This window comes from Plectropomus leopardus, chromosome 18, assembly GCF_026936395.1.
Source record: "Plectropomus leopardus strain MGB_pleo_1.0 chromosome 18, ASM2693639v1, whole genome shotgun sequence".
In the NCBI taxonomy this organism is placed as follows: domain Eukaryota; kingdom Metazoa; phylum Chordata; class Actinopteri; order Perciformes; family Serranidae; genus Plectropomus; species Plectropomus leopardus.
Genome location: NC_142193.1, coordinates 20,109,988 through 20,136,383, shown reverse-complemented (window position 1 = coordinate 20,136,383; position 26,396 = coordinate 20,109,988). Strand labels below are relative to the sequence as shown.

Below are 26,396 nucleotides of genomic sequence, written 5' to 3'. Positions count from 1 at the left end.
CCTGTATAGAAAGAGAGGGTGAGCGAGGGAGAAAGAGCCGGAGCATCACAATGAGTCAGATGAAAAGAGTTGAGCTGCTGAATATTTCTGCGTCACTTTGACACATTGACAGGTGTTGTGCGGAAACATGGCAAATCCCTTGTTCGTTCCTCTTCCTGGTCCTGCTGTTGGCAGCTGTGACAGCTGAGTGCTTCTTTGTTTGTTTGTTTACCTTCAAAGGTTGCAGCCTCTGTCCTAATGCAGTTAGCGGGCATCAGTTTCAGTTTTTGGGGACATTTTTGTCCTCTTATTTGGTCACCTAAAATTTATCCAAGAACTTCCAGTGTTTAGATAACACCAATTCCAGGTCTGTGGCATAACTAGGTACCTTGGTAGCATTAGCCTCGCCTGGTAGCATACATATCAGCTGCATCTCGCACCACCAGCCTGCCTGTCCCGAGCCATTTCCCTCCCAGCAGCTCGGCTCTAACCTGCAGCAACAGCTGGGAGAGCTATGGCTAACATGTCTGCTACAGCGGCTTACACAATGTCAAATCTCTCCACATGTTACTGCCGAAGTGCACAGAAAGCAGATTACAGCTTAGAGTCGAGCCTCGCTCGCCGCGTCAACACGTGCTGCGGAGTGCAACGACAAGAGCAAGCAGAGTGATGAATTAACTTGACGATAACTCGGTACAATATGTAAGTCAGCGGGGTCAGCTTAAAAGACGAACGCTCGCCTGTGTGTCATTAACCCAGAGGAACAGATCGCTCTTTAGATTACAGACATTGTGATTATGTAAGGCGGCTACACCGAGGGGCTGTGAGGCCGCTCTTTAAATCACAATCTGTCTGACTGTTAAGTAGTAAGCAACATTACTTTAGGCTGAGCAGATGTCCCACACTGACACAGCCGCTGGGCCTTTTACACAGACTGCTCTCAGTGAGAGAAACGATGTGCAGATATAGTTTTTCTTTTTTTACTGTTATTGGTTTGACTGCTGTCAGGTCAAGCAACAAAGTACAAAATATTTAAGCAATAATTAGTAATAATCCTTATGGAAATAACAAATATTTAATTATTAGTCAATGATTTATTTGCAATTTGAGACTACTTCTCAATGGCTTCTTCTTGACTGTAGATTGTGACTAATGTGAGAGCTAGTAAACAAACGAGTAACATCTAGTTCCATTATACTGGAGATAAGGCAGACATCTCTATGGCCGATATCTCCCACACTCTGCAACTCACACCAAAATAACCTAGACTGATAAACAGCACTAAGAGAAAAAATATGTATTACTGATTTTTGGTTCAACTGTTCCTTTAAAATCACCAACTAGCCCTGGTAATGTTAAAATCCCTGAGTTTTTTTTTTGAGAATTAAAGACAGTCAGTATTCTAAAGTAACATTTCTGCAAAAGCAGTCAAACTTCATAAAACTTTCTGCGGTGTTTCATAAAAAATGATTAACGTGGCATGACTGTGATGAAATAATTACAAAAAGACACACATTTTGCATGTGTTGTAATGGATGGCTTGAGAGTCAGATTTACAGGATTATTTCCACCATCTACTTCAAAATGTACAGATTTGACTCTCTGTTATTTAAAGGAAAAATGTTATCATTAGTTATACAACGTAAATATATATTGGTTTTTGGGAAGTTGGTAATATTCACATGCAATGTTCATAAGATGTGAAGTGCATGAAAAAACTTTAATCATCAGAAATCAATAAGGCTCAAAAGTATCAGATGTCTGAACAGCTGGAAAATACGAGCAATTACATAAGCTGCCGATTTAATCAGAGATATCAAATTGCAATCTGCAGTTATTGGTCCCATGCCTGCTTACATAAGCCAGTATGTTAGTTTGTTAATGAATGTAAGAGCTTATCGGGGACACTCCCAATAGCAAAGTGGTCTTTAACTGGATATTAAGCAACAAAAAATGAATGGAAGTTTGTTTCTTTTATCGTACTGCCTGGCTTTTGTCTGGGATCAACATGTACACAGGAGTGTATATACCAGGTGCACATTCCCAATAACACAGGAAATGCATGGAACTCATCTCCTACAGTAAATACATCTTGTTATCTCTGCCATGTTTACGCCTCCTCCTGTGCATAAGTGTGCGTGCACAGGGATATAATACACTTGGTGTCAGACTATCTCTTTTTGGTGCTATTGATAGGGTGTGCAAATGAAAACATCACACGTTGCCTAACTGCAGCACGTCTAAATGATGGAGTGTGAAGAACACTGTTTGCATGACTGTCCCCAGGCTGTGCTGCACAGAGAGGGAAAACACTGTGTCAGCTCTCACTCACACTCCGTCGCTCCTCGCCTCAGGTCTACTCCGATTTTATTATTTGTCACCTGGCTCTGCTCTGTTCTGCTGAAAATGACCACCTTACCAAAACATACACAGTGGGGCATGCTTACTGTAGCGAAGCCGCCTGCTGACTTCTGCGAATGCCTGCCTTTGTTACAGCACAGCAGAGGGTGGGGCACAGCTTAAAAAGTCTGAGCCAGTCGACCAACAAACCATCAATTTGCCTTTTACAGACAAGAGTGGATATAATTCTCCCCTTTTGGTAGAATTGCTGGAAGGGCTGCATCCAATAATATAGATAAATCTGCCAATTACTTTTTTTGAGTCTATAAAATGTAAAAAAATTGTAAAAAAAAAAAAAAAAAAAAGCCCACCATTGATTACCCAGAGCCTTAGGGCTGCCCCCTTGAAGTTGAAAATTAAAATCATCAGTCAGAGACCCTGCAGTCGACTGATACTCCTTTAAACCAACCAGTCATTTTTTACGTTTTTTATAGTTTTTCACATTGTCATATGCAGTGTACTTGGGACTTTTCGGTCCCCAGATTTAGCTGCAGAGTGAGAGCTCCTTTCGTTTTACTGCTCTTTGGTACAGGCAGCTGTGCACACAGAGGAAGCTGTTGGGAGCGTGAACAGCTTTGCCTGGTCAGGCTCCAAGATGTCTTACCTTCTGCTTAGTGAATTTACAGCTCAAGGCAACTTAATACCATACAGTCTCTGAATTGTGAATCTTTTTGCATATTTCCGATCCATTGTTAGGGTAATTAGCCTGTTAACTACATGAATGTCACACTGAACATGCCACTGAAGCACTGAACAGCCAAATCTGATACAACTGACATAATTCTGAGGGTACAGCCTTACAAAGCCTCATCTAAAACCAAAACCCAAATATATTTGATTTACAGAGTTACAATACAAAGTGTTTGCCATGTTTCATAAATTACTCCAATTATTAATGTTGTATAAATCAATGACAAATTCAGTCACTCATTGTGCAACTCTATTTCCTGGAAAATTGTTTCTCTTTGACCAGTTATTTCTTTGGCTAATGATAGTTGCATGTTATGACAGTTGGCTATTTTCAGCCATGTCTTACATTCTCTAGTGATTAAATGTACCTGGCTAAAATGTCGATACTGAACAAATCAGCAAAATGTTAACTGAAACATATTTTATTTGTTTTCCACCAGAGTATGCAATCTTGCAATATAATATCCATTTATTGGAACTAAAGCATTTTATTATTACTGTTATTATTACATTTTTTATTAACATTGAACTGAAATCATGAGCTTTACCTAACCTTAACAAAAGTGGTTTTGTTCCCTAAACTAGACAGACAGGCATCCAGATATGAACACAGGATTGGTCTCATAGTGCGGCACTTTGAACGGCCACCAACCACCCAACCTCCTTGCAATTTCAGGGCACAATGTAAATGTTGTTTTTCATCAACTCAGCGAAATAACAACAATAATCTGGGCAGCGATCATGTTGCCACCACAATGTTATTATAAATGCAATTCAGTAATATACAAATTTGGTGACAGGGTTACATATAAACCTGATATGAGCTTGGATTCTGTATTGAGCTCAAGATACAAATATTGCATTTTTGATGAGTAACATTGAATGTAAATGAAATTTTTTTTTAATGTCTTAAAAACAAACTCCACAAGACCTTTAGCGTTGACAGCTGAATTATAAAATTGTATTTAGTGGGACTCTTGTGCATGGCACATTTTTTTCTCCATTTATTTCAAGATGAATTTGATTCACAGCTGTGCAATATATCAATGATATATTGATATTGTGATATGACACTAGATATCGTTTTGGTTATAAAGGTTATTACATTAACGTGATGTCATTTTTTGAACTTTTGAACATTTTTTGGACTAGCTATTCTGTTATTTGTAACTTAGTATATCAGCCAGTATATCCACACCACTTAATCATAAATATCAATGTCAAAAATTTGGTTAAAAATATTGTGATATTGGATTTATTCCATATCGCCCAGCTCTGGTTTGATTTCTTTGTCCTACTTAAACTGCTCTGTTACTCCAAAGCAAACTTTTGTTTTATAACATTGTTAAATTCATCTACATAAAGTAGGAAATTTGGCCCTAACAGCTGCATAAAAACAACACCACTGTCTCCTCCAGCCTCCCCTCTGTGTGCTTTCCTGAAGAAAACATATTTAATCATGTGATTATGTAATAACATTGCATGCGTGTTCATATCTACTGTAGATCTGTGCATGCTCCACAGCATGTGTGATGATGCTCCTTTTGCTTATTAAAAGTGCGGCTCATTAAAATCCACTGACAAAGATGGAAACCTCCTGCCTGAATAAACCCCAAAGACCTGGACAGGAACAGAGAGGGAACGAGTGCAAAGCAATTAAGCAGATAGAGAAGATTTAGAGTTGCAGTTGGGTCGGACTTTTCCAGCTCTAATAAAGATATTGTGGGAAATTATGAGTGCAGCAAAAAGTGACATAATATCAGAGGACACTGTGATAATTTAAAGCTACGGTCTCATTTCAGCCCACATAGCTGGTATGTTACACAGGAGCTGCTTGGTTTCAAATCTTGTTTAGATTAAAAAATGGAGAAACAGTTTTTCAGCTCAGCTGGCCCTCTTATTAGCCTCAGAGTTTTTGCAACCCAGTGTGACCAATGCATTTGTTATGGATGGTAATTAAGGCCCGATCATCTCGAAGATAAACGCAGATACTATTTTGGCACAGATAAAACTATTCATCTTGCTTATCAACATTCCCCGCGTGCCAATTATGTCCAACTTCCTTGTGAAATGTTAATTAATGGGAGTAGGTCATGTGTGGATGAGGATTCATTTCCTCTTTTTAATAAGGGGAAATGTGCTGAAACGTGCTGGCATTTTCGGAAGTCTGGCTGCAAAAGTAAAAATGTAAGGGCGGTCAAGACAACGAGAACGAGTGTGAAGCCAGAGGCAGGCTGGGAATACGAGTGAGTCCTCATAAAAGTTTTATTAAATTAAGAGGAATTTAGTGAATCTTCTTCTTGGGGAACAGAGAGCTGCTGCACCTGGGGTCCCCGTCCTTACAAGAAAAGTAGGAGGAGTGGATAATGAGGATGGGAAAGAGCAGAGAGGGTGGTCAGAGGAGAGGGAGCATTTGAGAAGGTAATTTGAAGTTAGAACTAACACATGGAGGTCAAGCCAAGATGAGAGAATGGGAGAGTAGACGGAGGGGAAATCTACCCCGAGGAAGGAAAAACAGAGCGAGGAAGGAAGTCTGCGAGCTTGAGGGCTTTCTGCCTGCAGGGAAGACGGAGAAGAAAAGGGGAGGAATCGGCATCAGAGAAAAGAAAGAGAGAGAGAGAGGAGGAGGACGTGGTTTGTTGTGTGTGTCAAAAGGCCAATCCCTGCCGGGCTGCGATGAACGAGAGGAGAAGCACTAATCAGGGCACAATGGAGATGCAGCATAATTAGCTTAGCCTGCAAGACGAGAATCATGAAGAGAACAATGGCCTGTGAGTGGCCTTAAAGTCTGCGCGCGCACACACGCACACACACACACACACAAATGATGCAGTGATTATGGGGCATGATCACCCTTGTATCCATGTGTGAGTTGTACCGTGGTTGCCAGTGCTGGTGTGTTTTCCAAGTTCTGCATGTGTGTTTACCTCCTGGTGAGCCGTATGGTGAGTGTGTGTGTGTGTGTGTGTGTGTGTGTGTGTGTGTGGGCGACCTGCCCTTTTCTTTGCCAATTGCATCTGCTCCCTCTCCTCGCATTATTAGGAGCATTTGGTCCTTCTGAACATCATTTGGTCGCCGCTTTGTTTTCTTCTTCTGTGGTAAATAATCAGACAGCAAGAGACTTCATTGTGGCTTCATAGCTTCTGTTAGTTGTTTTTGATGAATCTTATACTAATACTAAAACTGAGACATTTTATTGGGAAAGTTAAGCCCTTTTGCAAAGAAATTAAATCGAATATTTTTATTTCGAACATAAATAAATAAATAATAAAATACCTTGCACATAAAAAAACACAAAAATAATGGTGAACATATACAACAGAGTTTCAAAAAGCAACATATATTCACGTCTCATGTCCGAAAAGGAGTAGGAAGCAGCAAATGCTTGTCTAATCCTGGACACTCTCCGCCCAAGTGTCCACTCTACACCTGAACCACTCTGTTCATCCCAACATAGAATAAGAAAAATATTGACAACAATATCACCATTGACTTTACATTCCCAGCCCTCATGCCTGTAACTTGCAAAAATTGTCTTTTTGAACATACCTTTAAACTGTTTGATATTATTACTTTGTCTGATTTCTTCCTCCAGTCTATTCCACGAAAGCGCACCACAAATAGATATACAGATACTTTTAAAATTTGTGCGTGCACACTGCAACAACGCAGACCGTTCATTACGCAGGTTTAGCTTTTTCCACAACGAACCAAACAACACCAGCGTAATGTCGCCACAGTGTGTGATTTTAGCCGGCGTCCCAGAAGCACTGGGACTGTTTAAAAAGCACTGTCCCGCTCAGTCCTTTCTGACCTTCGACTCGCTTGAGGATTCATCTTGACTGTCAATCTGTTGTGTTTGAGAAGCAAATGTTGCATTTTAAAGGCCACTCCAAAAGTTAAATGTTGAATAAAAACAGTAGATCTTTCTTTCCAGGTATCAGAAAATGACCTGGCCCAGCAGCCAAAATTCGGCATGCAAAGAAGTTGGCCGGCATTCAGTTTCTCAACCTGTGATAAATGACTCCCCAGAATCGAGCCAAAGAAATAAATAAATTGCCCTTATTCAGGTTGCAGACACTGCCATCACTGGGTGGGTATCAAAAATGATCCAGCCCATCATTTGCCCAAACTTGGCACACCGTCCAACTCGGCTGAGCAGGTCAAGCATTAGAAATTAAGGAAGGGGGACAACATTTTTCAAAGTGGGCCCCTCATCCACATGTACAGTGATGCATAGACCTTTGCACAGCCCCTTTGGGTCTTTGGACAGGGCCATCTGTACCATTTGATGCCCCCCCTGAAGGCGGGTCTATGGCTCAGAATAGAGATGAATGACGCCCCAGAATAGGGCCAAATAAACTGGCCAAATTTCAGCTGCCCAAACTTCCATCACTGGTTTCTGTTTAACTTTGACTCCCTATAATGAGAGAAGAACGCAGCACTGTGTGAGCAGCCAATGAACTCAGTGGCTTTTGACAGAAAAAAGAAAAAAAAAAGTAATATGTAGCAAAAAACAATACTAACGCTCCTGGGTAACTTTTGGGAGAAGGCTTGTTAGCCTAGCTTGCTAGCTTCCGCTTTCTGAGTGCGATGCAAACATAACAGTACAATGGATCCTCCCTTTTAAAGAGGACGATATCCTAAATCGTCAACAGTTCATAACCAATGCTATGAAGGCCTGATCAGGGCAATGAGGCTATGCAGGGCAATGACGTGCTCCAGCTACTAGCAGACCACGTCTCCTAGCAACACTGGTCCTAAAATGTTCCCTGCTGCCATTGGAAACCCCCAGAGGCTTGAATCTTAGACGCCTTAAACAAACACGCCCGAAATGGGGAAAAACAAACAAACTGCGCAATAGCTGTAGTATCATTACTTTTTGTCTTTCCAAAAATTGAGAATTGAATGTGTGCGTGTGTCATCTAAATATGTCAGCAGCTGACCTCGTGTCCTCTGTCCTTCTGCTACATGCCTGTGTGTGATGTGTCCTAAACCCTCTGACATTCAAACTGTGTGTATATGTGCCCATCTTGCGTGCACTAACGCACGTGTGTGTGTGCGTGGATTATGTCAGATGCCTTGTAGCTGGCAGAGTGACCACTTTGGCTCCTGATGCTTCTGTCCAGCATCCAAACAGCAGATGATTACCGCTGTGTCCCTTGATTGTGTGTGTGTGTGTGTGTGTATGCGAACGTGTGTTCCTCACTATTTACGTCTCTCCAATTACATAAGCAACACAGCTGCTCTTCATCTGTGTGATTTTTTTTTTTTTTTCAAGTGGTGAACATGCAGCTTTCCTCCTGCTACCGGCTCGGTTTACAAAATTCACCTCCTCCATCCAGCTAATGCCTCCTGCCGTACTTATTGACCGAAAGCTTTCAGATCATCAAAGAGTTACTCGGCATTAGGATGAGGCCAAAAGATCAACAGCTGGCCCGTCAGTGGGATTCTAATCCACAAGGTGTTAGTGATATGGGAACATCCGCGTATGGCTTATCCATACGTACTACACTCTCACGATTAGACAGACGGACATATCACTGATGATATGAGATGTGTGGGTCTTAGATAAGACAGACCTCTGACCTGCAGCTTCACAATTCGCTGGAGATAAACACATAAGCTTTAAGTGCACTTTTAATCCCCCTGTATCAAGTATCTGTGTTACTGTACATACAGCTGGTCATAACCATTGATTTACTAAAAGCGCATACATGTAATTGTAATATAATTCTGCTCGTGTGGCTTAATGCAAGACAGTAAGGATTAGATAGACATCTGTTTCTATATCTTACACAAATTCACATCTTGGACTATTATCCCCAAACATTGCACATATTCTGTATACTGTGAATTTTGCACATCCCCTGATCAATATTTTGGCACTCCCTGCCTACCCCAGGATACTGTAGGCTACATTTTTCAAGTTATAGTATTTTTTCATAGTATCTTTTTCATATTTTTATTGTTTTTTTTTGTTTGTTTTGTTTTTGCATGACTGTTATATGTATTTCCTTGCAAAGCCTCTGGGAACCCAAATCATCAAAAACTTTCTTAATATGTAATTTAGGGTCTTTTATGCATAATTAAAAGCATACAAAGTTATCAGACATTAGCCTCAATCCAAATTTGAAATATTGTCATTTTAGTGTTTTCACAGTTCTCTGAAGCTGAGTTGATTCAGGCGTGGTTATCCCGATCCATATCTCATAATATTGATGAAGCCAATCAAAAATTTAAAAAGAGGTGTCAGTTGACTTTGCGTGACTTTAAGGTATGTCGTCACCATGTTTGTTTTCCTAAACCTAGCCTCCGTAACTTTAACATAAATTATAAAACTTGTGTAACTTATGTTAGGTCTGTAATGTCATTTGTGAGGTGCCGATTCATAGGATATCATACAAAACCATGTGAGGATACGTTGACCTCATTATCTGTCATTTGGATGTACTGTATTTAATTTTAAAACCAGAGGATGATAAATGAGCACATAATCAGTGCTGAATTTTCCCTAGGGTTCTACAAAATAATTACTATGATGATCATTAATTATTTACCTTTGCAAATTAGAACTACACTCATGACTTCCTGCAGCTTTCTAAAACACTGAAAAAAATACGCAAGGTTACAGTGCCAGTGTGCCAACAATGACTGTCACTTCACAAATTCAGCACACATTTACACAATACACAGTACTGGAAGTCAACATTAAGACCATTTCCTTAAGTAAAAGTAGGATTTAAAAAAGTACAAGTAATGCATTCATTTTTTACAAATCATTTTGGTCAAAGTTTCTGATGTTTTCAAGGCCAAAAAGTCAATTTATTAATCAAGAAAATATTTGGGTAATATATCACCTTTAAATGTTGTTTTTTCACAGATATTTTTCAAACACTAACTTTTTTTTGAGAGTCGCACAAATATGTAATTTCCTGAAGAGAACAATGGTTTCTGCTCAAAAGGACACGTATAAGTCGTACTTACAAGAACTAAACACCAGTTCATGTATTGACAATAAAAATCGTGATCACAATATAAACCGCAGTGCACTATTTATCACTTTGTCATTATAGTGCAGCCTGCTTTGCCTTGACCTTTTATCTTCAACTGCTTATTGTAAATTATAATAAAGTCCAATATAGATGTTTTCATTAACAAAATGCAGTCGCCTTCGACTTAACAACCCGCCAATAAGACACACGAGGTGATAACCTGTGGTGACATTTAGCTGATAGAAAATAATTAGGACATTAGAGTGTAGCAGAAATACTGATCCTTGCACATGACGCATAATTAACCTACTCGTGAGACAAATGTCCAATTACACAGCCCTCAAGTGAATGTATGAATATTTCTCGCATTGGTTTTACCATGCCGAGGCTGAACTGATCGATCGTTTGATAAGGTTTCTGTGCTGACTTGATTGTGTTCAAGAAATTTAAAAAATATTAGAGGTTGGGGGTTTTGAGCTGATCTATTCTTGTCAGGCTGGGCGTCTCAGACAGGGCTGACTAATGATCCGACGGGCTCGGCCGCGGCGGGAGGGATCAGTGACAGCTTAATGAGGCCACAGGGCTTCTGTGCTTACAGAGATAGAGAGAGAGGGAGGAGGGTGATGTGGTGGGAGACACAGAGAGGAAAAGAGAAGAGAAAAGAGGGATACCAGACGAGAGGAGAGGAAATGAGAGCCGTGAAGTAAGGGAAAGGAGCAGGCAAAGCAGAGAAACAAAAAAGAGAGAGATAAATGAGAGAGTAGGGAGCATGCAGTTAAAATTAATGTATGGTGTAAAGTGTCCCACTGGTGTCCTCCCACTCCTGCCACACTCTGGGATTCACTCTGAGTGTGTGTGTGTGTCTGTGTGTGTGTGTCTGTGTGTGTGTGTGTGTGCGTGTGTGCGTGTGTGTGTGTGTGTGTGTGTGTGTGCACGCACTTGTGAAGCATCCCTAACTGCTCAGTGGGTTTAATTATCAAAAAGTTAGTGAGAATGAGTCACTCCCAGAAACGGCTAGGAGGGGCGTTCCCTCCTGTCGTCGCTGCTGGAGATGGGAGCACTCCTGGGTGTGAGTTAGACCTGCATCAGCACGCTCACACCAAGAGACATTTAGAGGAACAGCAGAGCAAGAGGAATTGAAAGAGGGGAAAATGAGTGATGGAAACATTAACGGACTCATATATATATATGTATATATATATATATATATATATATATATATATATAACCTGCCAAACACACACATAACTGCAATGATTAATAAACACATACAAATTTATATACCCCCTAAATACCTACACACACACACACACACACACACACACACACACACACACACACACGCACACACACACACACAGGGAACTCAGCCCGAGGCATCCAGACTTTTGTTTTCTTAAATAGAGCATTACATGGTCCTTGATGAACCTGGCAGTGAGGACAGGAGGGAGACAAGAGGAAAAGAAAGACCTGTGAGGTGACATCCCCAGTGGAGCGGCACAAACAGGCTTTGTTAGCGAGACAGACGCAGACAGAGACCTCAGCATGGTATCTCACTCCTGGGGCCTCATGAAGGAAATTGATTGCCCTTTTTTTCGGCTGTGGATTTTGCTGAAAATCTCTGCTTTTTTACTTGTTGGTAATGCAGTGAGACCCTCCTCAAAGATAACAGCATTGGTCTTTCTTGTGGCCATTAAGAGTTATGATCTTTGGTCTCTAATGAGGAAGGGCAGAAGTTCTGTGAAGTTGTTACAGCACACAAAAACGTCTGGGGAAGGAGGTTCAAAATGTATGCAACTTTGACACTGCAGACCACTGATCGCATTCCCTTTCAACAGTCGACATTGGTTACTTTTGACCGTATTGCATGATCCTCATCAGCAGACCTAGTTTGTTTAGTTGCCATTGAACTTTACAGTTCAAACTTAGCAAAAGTTGCAAGCCTCACAACAAAAATGCAAGTAGACCTTGAGTTGAGATTGTTTAGTCAACTGCTGTCTCCATGGTGAAATCTCAAATGTCACGCTCAACTTTTTTTCGAACAGGAGCTGTGGTTACACGGACAATATTACTTAAATCCGACTGAAACACTCTGATTAAAGATTCCAACTTAACTGTTTAAATGGACGTCAAATAAAGTGATCCGTAATAAGTTGCAGGATTACATGCCCCAAAGCATTTAATCATAATGCTTGACTTTGATTTATGCAAAAATGGTTCCACCCACTGTGAAGTGTCTAATCAGCTGGATATGTAATAACAGAATAAGTTATTTTCCCCGACTTTATTGAGAAAGTTAAATTTATTTAATACATCGAGTGCATAAAGAGAAGAGGTGGTTCCCAGGCCCTCAAGACGTGCATCGGACTTTGAAGCCAATTTGACATAGTGGCCAAACAGTGTAACTACAACTTCTGGGTCCATCATGTGACGCCATCGAGCCCTAAAAGGCCTTTCCACCTAGACTTACATTGTGAAAGTGAAGTCTGTCAATCAGTGGATTAATTTTTTTTAGTGCCAAGACCCCATTCGGTTGAACCATTTAGTTCAATAACATTTTAATAGTCTAGCATAGCTGAACGATTACATCATTTTAATCCCATTCAGTTTATCGGAGGGTTGAATCCAAAGTAGCTGGCTCAGCTGGAGAAAATTAGCCTCTCAGCCTGCGAAGTCTGTAGTGCGTTTGCTCTGTGGGCTTAATGATGCAGAAGATCTAGGCAATTTTACAACCGGGGGAGTTGAACTTTTTCACCACTGAGTCACTTTGATAGAAATGAACTGGGCTCTGCCCCCAAAGCTATATCCAGTTCTCTTTATACATCCATGATGATTCTAGCTGTTAATACAATTCAGTATGAAGTAACCTTAATGGTAAGTGTAACCCAGGTTATTCTCTGTAACTGCAAATCCAGTTGTCCCCTGCATCACTAGTGGGAGAGCCTTCAATTTACAGATGTTGCCTCAATGTCTTACATTCAGGCTACTGTTACTGTGAGCAACAGAGGAACGTTATATTCAGCAGCTCCAGCCTGTAACAACAATGTTACACAAAGCTGCTGTTTCAAAATCAAAAACATGAAATTGCAATACAAGAATACACAGCAGAGTGCTAAATATTTTCTAAACTGATAAACAGCAGTCAAAATCAGCCGAGGGAGGTGCATAGAAACAACAGTTTGTGCATGTTGGTGCACACAAAAGCTACGTCACCAAATACCTTCACATAGGGCAGACAGCTGAGGGGAATGTGTGTTTTTCCAACCAGAGGGAAATGATCAAATTAAGCATTTACATGGTTTTTAGGCGCTAATATTGTCCTATTGATTGGATTATAAAAGGTTTACCACCTCTTTCAACCTAGCTCCTTTTGATCAGGCCAGTGTCTTCTTAAGTGGTTACATGAGGCATTTTTATTCAGACTGGGCTATTATTCTATATATTAATTAAATATTAGGTCCCATGGAAACACACCTATGGATGAGAAGTATTGAAAGTGAGGATAAGGATGAGTTACATGGTTCAAAAGCTCCTTTTCAAGTGGACATTGATGCAAGAATGTTATTCAGCTGAGGAGGACTTCTTGGATGCAGCATGCAACGTTTCTTGAGGGAAAATTGTGGTATATTTGATTGAAATTATAACTGGCTGGTAAATTTGTTAGTTTGGGCCGTGAATATGGAATGTAAACAAGCTACGCGTGTGCATAAACAGTGCGTGAAGGAGAAACTCATGTGCTGCCTCTGCTATTTTTGCAGTTTTACTCAAATATCACACTTTGCTGTAAGACATTTCGAGACCTCTCAGCATTAGTGGCGGAAACAAGTGTGGGCATGCTGGGAAAAGCTGGTCAAGGTGAATGATGCATCAATGAGCAAAAGCCTTATTACAGTAAACAAGTCAACAGGTTGTGACTCACTTTCACAGGAGCAAAAGCTGCTGCGTGACACCTCTCAGCCATTTTTTAAATATCATCATTCACAAGGGGAAAGGAGCTTGTGTGTGTTTGGACTGAAATGGAGCAAAACCTGCTACATGCCTCCCTCGCCTCCCCTCCCTCCATCCTGCGGTCCCTCCCTGGTGGTGGCATTAATCATGAGCTGCCTGCGCCTCCAGTCTGAGGAATAGGTCAGCTCCCTGGCTGCCGTCTGCCCGCAAACAGCAAACACACACTGTTTACCGGCCTGTCTGCGATTACACACACATACACGAGTACAGGGGTAGATTTAGAGTCTCATACACACCTACACACACATACACACACACACACACAACTGGTATACCAAACTGTATGTTTATAAATGATTCATAAAACTCTCATCTGAATAGTTCTATTTCATTACTTGATTATCTCGGAGTGGTAAATAACAGTATGTCTATGATTCGGCCTCATTCGAGGATTTTTCTTTTGATTTTTTTCTGATTCTTCATGGTATTTCAGATTGAGCTAATGATTTTATTTCTGTTTTTTTGGTTTTTTATATCTTGTTTTGAGCAGCAGTTTTTCTTCTTCTCTTCTAATTTTATACAACAATATTAATTATGAAAAGTGCAAGAGCTGTGGGAGACGTTTGAATGTCACATTATCACAGTTTGTAACAGTACTGTACATGTTTGTTTTAGGATGTTTTGGCTGGGATTTTGTAATAAAAGTTGCAGCAAATTGAAATAATCTTTAAAAGAAATTTGGCAGCATGTGTGCTACTGTGATAGTTTCTAGGCTAAATTAAGGGCTGCATGTAAACTATTTTCACTATTGATTGACGTATTAATAAGGTTTTGATGAATCAGTTTCAAATTACTGTCTGTATTGTGCGACAGATTTGTAAAAATCAAAATTTAACGTGACACACGTCATGTGACAAATGACAAAGCGTGGCATGCTACACAAACTAGCATGCTATGTTTTTATTAAAAGTTAATTTAAATTATTGTTCTTAAATTACAGTTGTAGTTGCCAGTGGCAACACAAACTGCCGCTGCAGAGTGCATGTCATTCTGCCGCGAAGAGTGCCTGCCTGCTCATCTGAAACAGCCACCGCCAAGAGCATATCTTACCGCTCTGTGTGTCTGAGTCCCACGCTGAAATCAATGACTAAGCAGCGGTATTGGATGAGTTATGAGTGCGGACGGACTGGATATTTTTGCATAATGACTTTAACGATTAGAACACAGAGCATAATAGGTCCCTTTATTGTATTAATATCAAAATTCTGATACAAGCAGCTTTAAAAAAACAAAAAACCCAACAAAAACAGATTTTCTTTTTTGTGCTAAACATACAGAAATGTTAAGTATGGTGTGGACCAAGACACAACGCAAACTCTTCTGTTTTCAGACTCTAGTTTGCTCCTGCTGACCAAATACTTTTCACATACACACACACCACAGGCTGGAGGCAGAGAGAGATGAAGACGGGACACACCTGCACTGCATATGTGTGTGTGTGTGTGTGTGTGTGTGTGTGTGTGTGTGTGTGTGTGTGTGTGTGTGTGTGTGTGTGTGTGTGTGTGTGTGTGTGTGTGCATGCATCTGTTATTGAAAACTACATTAACGCGTGCAAAGCAAGTCTTATGTCCCTGGTCAGTCTTCACTGTTGCATATGTGATGACTGAACGACAATGAAAGCAATCTGCAGAAGTTGCAGGAAAGAAGTGATGAACTTGAAGAAAATACTTCAAATGAGGGCAAAGGAAAAGAGGGAGGGAGGGAGGGATGATGTAAAGATTACATAATTTCAGAATAGCAGATACTTGACCTATTCATTCAAGCCTCGGCACAGGACACAGTCTGTTTTCATTACTCGTAAATTAAACCTAAATCCACAGTTAATCTTCTCACTTATTAGTGAGTAAGCCAACAAAATGAACCTTGATATCAATTTGGAATTCGTTAAATGCCAAAGAGCAAGAGACGCGGCCGCTGCAGTGGCATTTAAATAAGAAATGAATACATGATGACACTGAATCCACCTCTGTTTTCCATAATCTCCATGCACTCCCAGGCATTGTTATGCACATTAATCATCAGTGACACAACCCAATTTGAGCTTTATGAAATTATGCTCAGCAGTGAGGTGCTGTTCATGTGCAGCTATTAAGTTCTTAAATCAGGTTAGGCTCCGTGGTGCGCTTCCTCATCTCAAACACTCCCCAACGGACCACTCCGAGTCTTTCACCTGCTGAGAGTGCAAGTTTTATGACTATTCATCTTCTGCACTTCGCCTCAGCAGGGAGCACGATCTCGCACCATCATTAGTCTGTCTGGGCTAAATGAGCCTGCATTCATTCTGCAATCACATCCAGCGAGTGTGTCTGGAATGATTAAAGGCAATATAAGCATCTCAGACGACAAAAGGTTCTGTTGTTGGTCTGAGTCGATAAAGATCGTGCAATTCAACTCCCTTCATTGAGATAAGTGGACTCACTTATCTGGAGGAAGGAGCGCAGACTGGCTAGAGTCCCGGATGTAATCAGTTATTAATTAATAATGTCAACGCTCCAATTGGCATCAGCCACTTGCAAAGTTTCCAAAAAGTGGGATCTGCAGAAACGGGCTGAGCTCTTGAGGTCAACACAGGGAGTTCAATTTAAAAGAGATCAAACTGGGTTAGTGTGAGGAGTACAGTGGGTCACAATAACACAGCGCGTCGGCCCGGGAGACGTAAACATGTCAGGGAGGCTAAACTCCTCGACAGTCCACCTTTCTGAGCAGCGCCTCTCTTCAGTAACACTGTAGCCACAAACACCGGCTCAGACTGACATTTCTGGGGCAGCGTTCTGTTTGCGTGTGAAAGTGCGTGTGTATGCAAAAGTAAATGTACCTGACTGAGAGGTGTACCTCAAAACACAAGCGCAGTATAAGATTCTGGCTTGACTTAAGTATTGACAATATGCAGTAGTTTTATTTGAAAGCTGGTATTCTTTTCCAACTGTTTATATTCTAATGAAGCTGCACAGTAAACCGGAAATATATCCATCTATTATTTTTGCAAATGTCCAATTGTAAGTCACAGTGAAAGCATGCAAAGCAAGGTAGCCCTCCCCAGCTATGTCCTCCAGTTTCTCCTGAGGTGCAAATGATCTTTTAGACATAGTGCCCAGATCCACACTGTAAAAATGTTTTGATGTATTTGAAGTTACAATAAACAGTATAATCCCCCTTTTGCACTGCCTGATTAAGGTGAGAATATTGCACCATTATTCTACCTCAATGGGGGGCATAGTTGTTTTCCACCTTAAAGCATTAACGTCTGTTTAAAAGGGACCGCCATCACAACGGGATGGGTGTGATGTTTTAATGACGTGTTAAGTGTGCAGAGTGAGATCAGCCGCCATGTAACAGGCACAGTAAATGACTGTTATTGTGAGATTATGCCATTGTCATTGTTTATAAAGTGCTACTCAATGAATATGTTACATGTCACACTAAAGGCCAACACTGTTGAGCAGAGACATGTATAGCTGCAGAAAAATTCCATGAGGAGCCTATACAGCATGCTTCTTCAAACTGCACCTGCTACTAATACAAGATGAACCTACCAGCACGACAGTTATTTGAACCTTGCTACAACACAACAATATAGTTAACAAATACGAGGCCGAATATAACAATAATCCACTTTATAATTAATCATGAATAGTTCTTTGAAATTAAATTGCTTTACTTATTACTGCATAGAAAAGTAATAAGTTACTTGGGAAAGCTTTAAATACATACTTCAGTTGTCTCAGTAACACATACATATTATTTTAGTGTTTCCGTCAACATTCAAATTTTATCTGTGATTGTACCTGTTATCACTATGATGAAAACTAAATAATGGAACAATAATATGTTTTTTAAGGTTTATTTATTGTTTGTCAGGTATTTGGCAGTAATATATAATCACAATAGGCCTACTGAAATACATTTTTTTTTTTACAAAAATATGATCACACTGAGGTTTTTCTTTTAACCTCAAGAGTAATCCAAATCCTGCACATACACTACAAGTCACCACTACAGGCCTCACTTGTCCTTGATCTTGAAGAGGGAAACATAACGGCCATTATATATATATATATTTATATATCTAGCAATACCTTCCACCTGCTCTTCACCTACCTCTGTTGCTGATCAATGTAGGATCACTATGGGTGACATAGATAAAAAATCCAGGAATAGTCTGTGTTTGTCTGCAAAAAATTAGACAAAAGTAACAAGTACCAAGCCCATTTAAATCTCAGTGATTGTAATTGTGTTATTTTTTCTTTTTTTTAAATAGTGATATGTTTAGTTACTACCAAAAGTAGCAGAATTTAAGTCAATACTGTCAACACAGCATATCATGTGGCGTAACCATTTTTTTCTACACAGATATACCACCAATAAAACTAATAATGCAGACTGGTCAGTCTGGAGAACACTGAACTGCAGAAAACTAATTAAATCTTTAATATCTTTAACTCTTCTGTTCAAACACATCACTGAAGCATACTGTAGGCATTTTACAGTAATAATATATGATGTTGTGGACGTTTTCATCATAGTGACTATATTGTTACAACTTGACCCGAAATGATAATGATCACACAAAATGTAATCAATCAAACAACATCCCTTCGTCCTCCGACACATTATTGTGACAGATGGCTGCTGAGGATTACCATGTGTGTAATTACATCCCATGCTGCTATGGGTTTTAGCTATCGGTCTCTGTTATTGTATGTTCTCTATAGACTGGATGTGCATCCCGCAATTTCCTGGGTTTGTTTTCCCTGTTGACGTCACACTCTCGATAAGCGCTCACATAAAGCTGCACTCATCAACACAGAAGATGAAGGATTCATCAAAGAGATGATTGTTATCGAATCCTGTGGGTGCTGATCGTAATTTGAAGGGTGTGTAAAGGATCAGGAGTGTGTGATGCTGTCAGTGCTATAGGGGTTTAGTCGGGGAGACTCGGGATGGTAGCCACACTTTTTGCATTTCTCTCCCCTTTCCCACCAAATCAGCTTTGGTTCCTGAACCACTTCCATTTAGGACTCTTTGAACTTTGGTACTATTTAATGAACCAGCATGCATTTTCACAGGTTTTACGCAGAACCATCATCATCACAGATGTGTCATCAAGGGAGGGCTTTGCACAATGCACAACAGAAGTAAACATTAGTAGCACATTTGTAGATTACATTGACTACCTGCACACGTTTGTTCTGTTATTATATTACCGATCTTTGTTTTTACCTTAAGACGAGGATAAACCAACAACCAACGAGACCACTGACACACTCAGTGATGTTGTCATCGTCACACTTCAGGTCAAGGCAAACCTGCTATTTTTTTTTTTTTCCCCAACTGAAAGCCAACTTTTCAGGTTCTGGGCTAATTTATTTTTGGTCAAAATGCTCAGAACTGTTCAAAATTAAGTGCAGGACCCAAAACAGAACAGGTCTCATGTTCGCAGGAAAGACTTTTTAGACTACACAAACCCAATTTATATATATTAAACGTACATCTGTCTGCTAATTACCCATACCATTTAAACATAATATCATTTGAAATATCACTCACAATATTCAATGAAATAAAAGCTATCAGATGTTGCAACTGAAACCGTACCTATTGGCTTAGCTTGTGGACGGTTGCAACAACTTTTTGCACCTGTCCAGCCATGACAGAACATCATGTGCAAGCTAGACACACTGACCTGGACACATGCTAACCATGTCACTTAGAAGTCAAGAAAACAACAATTCAAACAAAAAGTTTTGATTTATTCATACAAAAGGTCAGGACAAAAAACAGTTTTTCTAACAATTTTCTAACAATCAATGTAGCAGCAGATGTTGAATGTGTCTTCTGTATTCCTGGGTCTAACTGAGCATGTGCAGTATGTGTGCCATTGAAGCAGCAACCTCCGAGGCTGAAAAATGGAGCTGTGTCAAAAGATGCAATTCAGCAAACAGCCACTTGAGCCTGGTGCCCAACACAGTAAACCCCCATAGACCCCCATGGTAAAATACCCAACTTTACAGCAGAAATAAACATGTTTACAGACAGGTACAAAAACTGTTTTGGTCTCTATAGCTAATTTAAACATTCATGATAATTATACTGTGTTGAATTTTGTTTATAATCTACCTGTTAACATTTTGTCAAGGCCCAAAGTTATGTTTAAGGCCAGGACCGCTTGAGTGACCGGCTGTCTGTGAGGCGTTGCTACAGTCTGTGAGTCAGATCCATCCCTCGCTCTTCCACAGCTCCACCCTCTTGTCAAAATTTGGTCACTTGTGGTTCCAAAAAAACCAAGATGGTGAGGCTGAAATGCTGAACTCAAGGCTTCAAAACAGCAGTCTAAAAACCAATGGGTGATGACATCGTAGCTACGTCCATTTTGTATACAGTCTATGGTGTCAACATTCACACGTTTTTGTTTATTATTTCTTTTACAGAAATAATACAGTGACCTTAGTTGCCTGTTGAAAATAGCACTGTGTGTTGTACTACAGCTGCAGATTTCCACACATACTTACCTTCAGTGTTTATATTTTGCATTGGTTAAATATAGTTTCTATACGTGTGTGTGTGTGTGTGTGTGTGTATGTGTGTGTGTGTGTGTGTGTGTGTGTGAGAGAGAGAGATGGCCACCTGGGGCCTGTTCTCCTTGGTTTCTGTGGTGATGACACAGTGATTAACGTGCAGGTATGTTAACCGCAAGTTGTCCAGTTCTCTTGCAAGTCAAAGCTTTTATAAATGCACCGAGGGAACGGGGGGGGGGGATGGGGACTGCTGCAAAGCACTGTAGAGAAGGCAGGTGATAGATGACCTGAAAAGTTTTATTCTTCTTCTTAAACTTTTCTAACAGCATGGTAATGGTTGGCTTGTAAAACTGTGCCATGTGAAAATCAGATTGTGTAAGTACATTTAAACTACGTGTAATTACTCACCGTTGAACTTAGATGGAGGTGTCCGCAGCAAACAGGGAAAGAGAATAAACATTTTGTGGATATTCTTAGCCAGCAATTACTCTCTGCATGTCTGCTTTGAACCACATTATTTTTAGCACTACCTGCTCACTAAAGGTCGTCTTGTTTTTTCCACCTTTTAATGTAACCTGTTTTTTTTATATTTAGATAATTAGTTGCTAATTGGACATGTTTGCCTTCTCTGATTAGGGGGAAAGCAAGAGTGACACTGATCCTTTGCAGGATTTCTGAGACCTACGTACGCCTTTGTTACATACTAATATTTTCTGTAATTGGTTCGGTAATTGTTTCACTCTCAATTATTCTCTTCTTGCAAAACACTGCAGTCTACTTATATGGCCACTGAGCAGCTTTAGCAGGTTGGTGTTAAGGGTTAAGGGCTTGACTTGAAGGTACCATATGAGACTGCTCTTCAACTTTCCCTTTCCTGATTTATTCTGCCGGTACAGGGATGAGACTCGTAACGTTCAGGTCCCCTATGAGACAGGGTGAAGGTTTCTTGCACAGCTTCATCAAGATGCACAGAGAAGGGAAGGAAGTGATAAGAGATGGAGGAATGAGTCCTAAAACCTGGAAATGAGTTAGCATTTCAGCACCTCCGGTTCTTTTGTCTCAAAGTCAATGGGTTTTTTTTTGTAAGAAGCCTTAAATAAGGTCTGTGATTAATACAAGCTGAAGAGGCTTTCATGTTTTCTTCTATGAAAAATACACCAGTAAATACTCCACTCCAGAACTTTGAAGCTTTAATGTGTTTTAAAAAAGACATTTGCTAACAATTGGCTAAATGTGACAACAGAACGTCATCAAGCAGAACCGCGGCGAACATGGCTTGACACCCTTGTTCTGGTAGCGACTGTTGTGTTGTTTGTTTATAGCCGTTAGCTTTTTACTTCTGGTGACTGCATTTAGGCTTTAAAAATACTGAAAATGGTGTTCATTACTGAAGATTTCCATGCTGAACACAAAGTGTAAGTATCATAAACTTTTGTTTATTACAGAAAGTCCAATGGAAAAATCTTGTAGGCTTTCGGGAACCAGGGCGATGCTAACTTCTAGGTTGGCCTACAGAAAAAAACTTTATCCCAGCAGCACTCTATTGAACAATTTAATTGCAAGACCAACACATGTCATATTGTGGCCTTGATGATCCTAATAAAGCCGAAACATGTTGGTAACCCTTACATGTCCCAAACACAGAATATTTAAAGAAAATAAGAAAATACAGGCACAGATCCGAGTCTCTGCAGAAAAATACACAGCAACACAGCTCTTATGGGTCATAAGAGATGACTGAGAGGGAGTACCTCTCTCTGAATCTATAAACTGCTTTTAAGAAAATCCTCCACGGTATATCTTTAGTTAATACATATGTTAACACCATGTGATATAGAAATAAAACTGGTGTCAAAGCTGCCACCTGCTCTGCATAATGTTCAGTTCCCAGGTCTGAAACAAGAGGATAAACTTTGAATACACTTATGTTTGTGTGAAAGCAGCAGTCGCACGTGTTTGCTCTATGAAGCCATTTTTGTTATAAGCACAGCCATGATTCCTATTATTCTATGTGTGATTTTCCACTACCTCTCAACAAAGTCAACTATCCTCTGAACAGCTCAGCCTCTCTCACAGCCATTTAGCTCAATTATCACAGAGCAGAGATGGAGCGATCGTCACTGGTGTCTCCTAATGGAGCCTGACAACTGAAGCCACAGAGACCTCCAGTCAGACGGCCGAGCACCCAGGAAGTGATGACACTTTCACAGGTTGAAAGCCCCGCTTGGCCTCTGTGTGAATACAGCAACAAAGGCTTAGGTGCAACACATGTCAGAGAGAGGCCCACACACACTCACACACACACACACCACACACACATGCATATAAAAGCAGGCCTAATATCCTAGTCGGTCTAATTAAATGCTGTGTTTGATGATGAAAGTTGGGATATGATGAAAGGGTGAGCCGTGTTCAGTGTGAATGCATCTGAACACAGGATCTTTCCTCTGCTATTAATTAGAGCGCGACAGGGAGGGATTAAGGGCCTGACACCTGTGTCGAGTGTGCGTGTGTGTGTGAATGGTTTGTAAGCAACTAAATACTAATGCCCGACAGACACTGGATGTTTGGGGCCAATGCCAATACTAATATTGATAAGTAAAAATATATATATATTAATACATTGGCTGATATTATTGTGTATATGCAATTATGCATTATCCGTTATATATAGTTATCAAACACTTTTGACAGATATGTAATGAAGGCTGGATATTTCATAGTTTAACAGCAAACAACAATGTAATTAAATTCAGGAAGAACAGTTCACAGAACTATTTCACATTAAAAATTCCTGTTTCTCCAAATTTATTTGGCATGTTGGAGACAGGTTGCCATCCCAGCACCTGCTGAGTTTACGAGTTTGTGTTTACCTTTTTTTCTCCCACAACTTAAGATACAGACGTTCAAGAGGTTTTTGCCGGGAGCCAATTTATCCAAAGAGATCTCCTCCTCTCAAAAACAAACAAACCTGATGAATCAAACTGGTAAAAACATCAAATACGGCGGTTTAATGTTACAATTCAGGGTTTTTGCAATGCTGCTTGTCGCAGATTGGCTTCGACTTCTGTTGGACATAGTGAAAATGCAAAAAATGCAAAAGCACAAATGGCCCTATCTGAAGCAAATGTTTGGTTTGTCTGTTTTGGGCTGCTGAAGAAACATGCTGCTGAACGTGGCCATGTCCATAAAAGAGGACCCGTTCCCTGTGTAGATACAGACGGCTACAGGTTACAGGAACACAGTGATTCTTATTTTCTACACTAAACATATTTATTATATTCCATTTCTGCCAATACATCCCTCTAAATCCTACACACTCTTAAGTTAAAGATCTGCGTACTTTCTCCACTGCTAGTGTTTATCTGTGATAGCAAAGCTTGATTGCAACTGTTGCATAATACTGTGTATTTCAAGCCATATCACTGTCTAAAATACCCAAGAGGAACACTTCTTCTCAGCTAACCATTACACACATTATCATCTCCATAATCTACTTCACATCTCATCATGAAAAAAATCACTGTATCCTTAATCCATTGAGCTCGCTTGGAGATTGCTGACATGGCTCTCTGTGCCGTTTCCCGCTGATGAGCTCATACATGTCCTGTGTGGCTGCATGTGTGTGTGCATATTTGCATGTGTGTGAGCGGCGTGTTTGATATCGTAATGCCTTTTGATGTTTAATTCACTAACAAGACCAGAAAGGGCGTACAATCAGAGGAGGCACACAACAAATGGCAGATATACAAGACATGCATTCATTGCCAAGAGAACAAGCACACGGCATCACGTCATGTATCATCTGAGTGAAGCACAGGACGATATGTCTTTAAAAACAGTCTGAGTGTGCATGAAACAATCTCACGGGTATACTTGTTTAATTCCGCCTATAACATCAGTTCCCTGTTTGTATTCCCTGCCTGATTTACAGGCTATAAATCTGTCTTCTGCATAATGAGGCTACAGTGGGAAAGTCTGAACGCGATGGCCCATTAAACACCGACAGGCTGCTGCAGGTGGAGCAAGAGAGAGAGAAAGAGAGAAAGATGTCATCCCGCTAATTAAATCGGTGATGGATAGCCAATATAGATGCCAGTTTCTCCCTTTACAGCTACAGTTGTGAAGACATCGATGAACCTAAAGAGAGTAAACAGCCATTTTTACATCTCTGGTGTGTGAAATGTCAGCTGAAAGATCAAAGAGGAGACAATAACTAGCAGGCCAATCTGCTGTTTTTAATTCTTTGACTTTTGGCAAGCTTATTCTGTTATCTGCCTTTTCTGAGTCTTGTCCTCACGGTCATTGTGTCTGTGTCTTTTTGCTGCTGCTGCTGATGTATCTTGTGTCACTTAGTCTGCCCTCTGTCCTCTGTCTTCTTTTCTTTTCCACAGCTTCATTATTGTTTTTATCAGTTTCACAAGACAGATTAGTTCCTACAAGTGACACGATTTATCGAGTGAAACCAATCTCTCCACCTCAGGACTCGCATGGTTGTCAGGGCCTGTATTTGAAAAGCTCAGTGTGTGTGTGTGTGTGTGTGTGTGTGTGTGTGTGTGTGTGTGTGTGTGTGTGTGTGTGTGTATGTGTGTGTGAGTGAGTGTGAAAGTGAGTGAGGAAGAGGGAGATATTTTAGTCAGGTTATGGCTTGGTGATCATCTGTCTATTTGACATCAGAAGAAAGCAGTAACTTAATATGCCTTTAAAGACTTAAAACAACTTATTCTTCTTCTTTTACGCATTTATGGCAAAACTAGTTTAGATAGCACCCGCATTACATTCATTATGTCAGCCTCTGGGGTATTTGTAATTGATGATCCTCTGACTTTCATCCAGACATCATCAGATCAAAGTTTTAGATTGTCCAATACCTTGCTTTATGACTTTACCTTGCTTTATGACAATGCACATCCACCTCAGTTGTGGCTTATTTTATGGTTTAGTGCTAATGAGCATGCCCAATATGGTAAATATAATACATTAAGGGTGGCTTATCAGCTCAGCTTCACAGAGCTGCCAGTATGGCTGTATTTATGTCAAGGAACACTAAAATGATGCACATTAGGTCACAGACCCCTGAATCGTGGTTGTTAGATATGATTAAAACCAGGTTTATATATACAGGAGATTTCTGTAGAGGGAGTGAAACCTTTGATCAGAGTCACTCTCATTAGTCTTACTCACACTTCTGTAGTGTATTAAATAGTCAAAAAAAACTGTTTCCCATTTTTACGGGAAATAACCACAATTTTCCGCATCGTAGGGCCCGTACAACATGCACACTAAATATTTTACCTGTGAGGACGCAAACTTCCGGGTTTAGCACTGTGCTAACTTGAATGAAGATAAAAAAATATTTAATTAATTATTGGAAATGTTATCGGACTGAATGGATCAAATCCTCATTTTGAGGGGATTGTGTTGCTCGCTGAATGTATCAACTGATTTACAGACATGTCTTTCACAGTGTAAGTATATGATAAAGTCATTTTTGGCCCCATGGCATCATGTGACAGATCTGGAAGCTGTAATTCCAAAATTCGGTCACTATGTCAAATTCAGTTCATCCCACTGGCCAATAATGGTATTGCAAAACAACGCTGGCTCAAAAAGAATTTTTCATTTTTTGTTTTTTCTAAGGCTTCAAAATATGCATAATTAAGAGCCTGGTTGCTTTGAGTGACAGATTGTCTGCGAGGCGTCAGTTAAAGGCTACGAGTCAGATCCACCCCTGCTCCTCCAACAGCTCCAAACTCTCGCCCAAATATGGTCACCTCTGGCTCCAAAATACCAAAATGGCAATGGCCAA

General features: G+C 40.2%; 1 protein-coding gene across 2 annotated transcripts in view; it reads left to right on the top strand.

Moving 5' to 3' along the window:
- Positions 1 to 26,396, top strand: part of prkcab (protein kinase C, alpha, b) — a 123,828-nt gene that overhangs the window by 54,471 nt on the left and 42,961 nt on the right. The window lies entirely within an intron of this gene.